The sequence below is a fragment of the Eucalyptus grandis genome, chromosome 5 (assembly GCF_016545825.1).
Source record: "Eucalyptus grandis isolate ANBG69807.140 chromosome 5, ASM1654582v1, whole genome shotgun sequence".
NCBI lineage: Eukaryota > Viridiplantae > Streptophyta > Magnoliopsida > Myrtales > Myrtaceae > Eucalyptus > Eucalyptus grandis.
Genome location: NC_052616.1, coordinates 46,821,685 through 46,827,684, shown reverse-complemented (window position 1 = coordinate 46,827,684; position 6,000 = coordinate 46,821,685).

Genomic DNA, 6,000 nt, shown 5'->3' with positions numbered 1-6,000 from the left:
AGTTTTCAAGAATGCTACGTTATATAAAGGCCAAAAGGTAAAATAATATGATTTGACAAAATTTAAAAAAAAAATTCTAAGGTTTAGGGATTTAAGTTATGCTAACATTTCTATTAGTATCCTTTCGGTATTAATAATTTGTTGTGTTTCCTAAAATGTCCATGCATGTCTTTTTACATTTTTCATGCCAATAAAACCAATTAGATGATCATATGTGGATGGTCAATTTTCTGCTATTCTATTTCTATCAAAAAGAGAAAAAGAAAGAAAACAATCAATTGAAATTTAAGGACGGTGTAGTAAGTAAATGCCCAAAAAACAGTTTAAGGAAATCAATTAATCTAGCATGCAATCATAAACAGAAGTTAAATCGAAAGAAAGAAATCCGTAACTCGTCGGATTTCTACACAACGCTAGGTAACCCAAAACAGATATCGGGAAATAAATGGTACAAAATAGAGTCGAATTGGACATTGACCACTCATCGTCTTCATGTCTTGGGGATCATCACCTCCATGGACCTATTCTAAACCTAATCTACTACTAAGACTAGGTATTTACAAAGTAAACGAAACAATCATGATGACAAATATATAAAAACGATCACAATCCCAAAACAAGCAAGAACAATCAAGAAACTAGGACAAAATGTATAATTGATCAACTTTGGCCTCGGAGTCAGCCTTTGTGATTCATGCAACAACCACCTAAGACAACTATCCAATCTAATTTTAAAGTGACCTATAACAATTGGCCACCGTTTGTGTTATCGAGTGGCAACCAATGCTAAAAGTCCTTAAACAGGTTCTAAGTATCACCTAGGACTTCTCACAAGATCATGCATTATGCCTATGCATATATCTATAAACCACATGCATAGTTGAAAGTAAATATACAGGTAGGCCATCGGACCTTGGTTCTTAATCGATTAAGCAAGCTTAGTGAGCCAACACTAGATCACTTATTCAGTCACCAAGTGCCAAACAAAATCACATGCATTTCTAACAATTGAAGAGATGTTATGCATGTATGACTCATGTAATGCCTCAAAAATTTTAAATGCATTTGAGACATTGATGACAATATGAGGTATTTTTGACATAGGTACATCTCAGTTATGGGACGCATTTAATTGCCATGGTTAATTCGGGGCACATATCATGCACTACTAATGGATGTTGCAGGCATTTCAAATACTGTCAAAACCTCGACGAGTTCAATGTCAAATTAAAAGTAATAGATGCTAAAATGGTTAATGTTGGAGGCATCATGTGTACCAAAATCACTTTGTAATGTAAAAACAAATTTTGCGATAAATCCAAAAGGATTTGACAAAGGGTCCTAGATGGCCTTTTTTATTTTTTAAGGATTTTTTAAAAAACAAAGATTGCAAAATTTGGAATAAATTTCATGAAGACAACTAATCCCAATTCAGCATTCAAGATATCCAAAAAATTCTAAAAGAGAATCGCAGGAAGAATCAACAGGACAATGAAAATTAGAAAAATTAGAATAGGACCTATGGGTAATTGGCCCTAAGAAATTTACCAAACATGAAGCACACAATAAGAAAAAAAAATTGTGAAGGAAGTTTCTTAAGATGAGCTACATATGAATTTATAAAAATTCAAGAACACGTAGCATCACATTGGAAACAGAACAGGGCAGCTAGACATCATGGCAAATCAACAATAATTTATCCTGGTAGATGATGTCTAAAAATTTGAAATTTCACCACGATATAGACATGAGAAAGACAAACAAGTTTCATTAAGGACCCGATCCCAAAATGCTTACTGAAAAATCCATCGAAAAAATAAAAAGTTCTGACTCAACAAAGGCAGAATGAGCATTCGAATTTTACTCATATCAAATTTCAAGGCAAACTTTGCAAAAATGGAAAACTAATCAAATGATGCAAATTTAGTGTCATTAGAAAGATTAGGATGTTCCATAAGACTTTCTAAGAAACGTCAAGTTCAATTGGGGTCAAATTCATGGTCAAACAGTGACAATTGCAAAAGTGTGCAAATCAGTCATAAGATTGGCAGAACACGATGCATGATAATTGGCTTGTTAAGCTACTTAAACAATACATGAAAATTGTAGAATTCGAACATACTGTAGGGCTAAATGTGATGATCAAGTTTGGTTCAGACATTTAGCCCTAAATCCATCTACAAAAAGTCACACAAGTTCATTAACATTGATGGGCGACTTACCATTAAAGAACACTCATGACAAAATGCACGATAATTTCGGTTGTGACATGTCAACTTGGTGCATGGCTTTCATATAGGAAATGATCTTCAAGTGAGGCATGCCATACATCATTACGAAGCTTGTGATATGCTCTAAATATGTCTAGAAGACATCATACACTAGTTTCCCTTTTAAGGAGCTCAAACGAAAATGTTTTTACGGATACATGATCAGTCAAATGCAGCAAGGGTTATATAGAATATAAATCGTTTCCAATAATCTAATGACATGTGAAAGTTCTACAAAAATTCTTACAGATAAAATGCAATGCCATGATTATTTTTCGTGATGACTCCAAAGTCTACTTTGATTTACAAAAGACTACACGAAAATGAGAAAGCAAGATAATGTCATCAACGTCACAAAATGCAGCAGTTCGAACATCTCTTCACACAAGTGATTGACCTAATAAAAAACAATCATTTGACACAAATTGTACTTAGTTAGAAAGCTTATGATATATACTACAACTTTTGTGAAGGATGGAAATCCAATCCAACAAGTTTACCACCTCATTTTAGAGCAAATATGAGTTGGACTTGTAATAGCATTGGTCAACAAAGTCAAAGGAGATAAAATAAAATTAAAAATTAAAAAAAAAAACGAAGAAGAAGAAAGGGGGTTGAAAAGTCAAAAGCAAAATAAGTGAGCATGGGACACTCATTCTTTTAAGAGCTCAAAACAATTCGAGAAAAGAAAAGGAAGTGGAAAGAAAAGGAAGAAGAAAGTAAAGGGGAGAAGAGAAAGGGCTTGTACGTTTACCAACTTGACTATGTAACGCAATGCCCAGTAACTACTCGCGCTCCTCATTCATCCAATCAAGGTAGTTTTCAAAAATAGGGGAAAAATTTGAAGTTATGTGGAAATTGAGCCGTGAAGTCCGATTTTTGGGTTGTGAAGTTTTGGGTTTTCGTGGAAATGATGAAGTTTTGGGTTTTGACAAGAGTCGTTTTGATGCAATGGTTTTGTGGAAGCGAGATTTTAGGGTTCTAAGACCAAGTTCCGTGTTGAGTTTTGATTTAAATAATTGTTTTAGATGAGCAATTTGTTGATGCGTAAAAGTTATTTTGTTGGTGTTTAAGTTTAGTTTAGCCAAGTGTAGTTGAGATAACATTTTACTTGGTTTTGATACTATTTCTCACTTATACTATAAGAATTTGAGTTCGTGGGATTGACTGAGCATTGTTATTTGGTTTGGGGCATATCTAGGTGAATGGTGCTAAATGTTGTACGAATTTGTGAACTTATATCTTGAAAATGGTAGAGATTTGAGATATTATAAATAACGAAGGAGTATGTTTATTGCATAAAAATCTGGATAAGCCAATTATTACATTTTAGTATTGGTGAATGATTTGAGAAAGATTTTATGAAAGATATTTTGTCGTAAATATGATTTGTGAAAGAAATTTTGAAATTGTTCGAGAATGGTTTTAAGAAAAATGTTGTGAACACATTATTAGCTTATGCAATGAGCCTATAACGATTTAAAAAACTTTTTGTAAAAGGCGCTTGAAATGTCGAGGGTTTATGAAATGGATTTCAAAATGTTATGAAAAATGTCCTGTGAAGTATATTTTATTTTATGGATTGAATTATGAAAATTTATATGTTTGGTTTATAAATTGAATTTCTAGATATTGAAGGATGTGAGTTTGGTGCTCAATATTGTTGTGAACCTATGGAGGGGCTGTGGGTATGCATATAGGTTTAAGATATCTTTTTAGATTGAGCCAATGGCTTTGTAAGTACAGACCTTGCTAAAATGGTCTTCTTGATCGCATTATCACAAGGCATTATGTCATGATATAATTTGATATTAAGTGAAAGATTGGATTGACCTTATCATTGATATTTGAATCATGACAGTAGATTTAAATGTGTATTTCTAACATGTACAAAACTTTGTTGAAATGAGTATACTTAATTTGATATGTATATTAATGAGTTGGATTATGAACTACTGGTTATGCTTTATACTTATATATATGCATAGTAGCTACTTGATCTGCTTAGACGATATGTACTATTCACTGAGCTTGTGGTTACTCATCCCTCTCTTTTTCAATTTTTTTGGGTCCTTTAGTTAGAGGCCATTAGAGAGAAAGTGTTATTGTGGGGGGCCTAGATTTTGGCGGTTTGAGGCTGTGTCCTTGGTGGAAAGACAGTCATGTCATACCTATCTCTATAGGATTCGTAGTTTGACATCATGTAGTATTTGAGTCAACTCTTGCAACGTGTGGAGCCATAGCGAGAGTGATGTGCCTAAGGGGTGGAGAATGTAACAACTCATACTCATGACAGTATATAGGGATGGCAAGGCGATTGCGTCTCGACAATACACCAGTAAGGTTAAGTGCATGTCTCCTATCTCACATCACTAAAGGGTGGAGAGTGCGGCGGTGCATGAGGAGGAGGGATGGTGGTGCATCCACACCTCGGTCTCTAGATGTTTGCAGGGAGGGAACGCGTCTCTTATCCCACGTCGCCTTAGGAAAGTCTTGAAGTAGATCAATTCTAGGTTCTCTATCTGTATATATGCATTTTTTAGACGAAGCCCAAAAAAACAAAAATGTGAAGGTCCAATGGGGTTCAAAGTAGACAATATGTGTATAGTGATGAATTTAGGATGTTACAAGTAGTATCAAAACCGACTCGACCACATATGGGGCTACAATGAGGATGGTGTGCTCCTAAGGGTTGGTGAAAAGTGTGACAGCCCAAGCGGCATTGCGTGGGAAGGAGGGACGGCAGTGCATCCACACCTCGGTCTTGGACATACACGGGGGGGGTGCGTCTCTTGTCCTAGATTGCCTAGGGGAGTCTGGACTAGCTTATAAGGTTTTGGGTTCTCTATCTATACATACACATTTTCTGGGCGAAGCCCAAAGGAACAAAACTATGAGAGTCCAATGGGCTCAAAGTGGATAATATGTATAGATTGACGAACCCAGGGTGTTACAAACTCGAACAGGACAAAACAACATAGTGACGTTATTATGAGATTTAGCCTAATCAGATTTCCTTCAAAAATTCTAGAAAAAAATGTTATACCAACATGATTTTGTACAATTTCCGTGGAGAAACCATCTCCAAAATCTCAATACAAAAATCAGTAGAAAGTTAGAAAGAAAAATATGTTCAAAAACCAAAATACCATAATATCATGAAAATCCAGTAGGATCATCCAACTTCCAAGATGCAATTTAGGTGTCAAACAAACTCCATTTGAGGCCCATAATAAATCAAATTGAAACTTGAGACAAATAACGAGGTTTAGGACCTCAAGTCAGCTCTAATATAGAGTCACTTTCGAGCATGTGATTTTTGCAAAACTAGGTAAATTATGTAAAATCATGTTCAATCTCAGCTTTAATCAACACAACGTCATCAAATATCATAACATAACATCCAAATCACAAATTTAACCATGAGATATAGTTCTAGGGTTCGAGTCTTGGCCCCAATCAACTAGCTCAATCTCGTTTCATCGGATTCAAGTTTTGATTGTTTACCTTTGTGCGATTTCAACGAAACGAGCTCGATTGATTGACAACCTAAACTATGGAATGGATCACAAACATCAAGGATTGTTGAAGGGATGCCATGGATGGTTGGATGGACCGGATTGGCATTGATCAAGCCCCCAATCAGCGGCTGGACAGAATCGATTTGTTTTGAATCAGTTCAAGCCACCGACATGAGATTGGCCAATTGGAGGACCTCCAATGGTAGCTA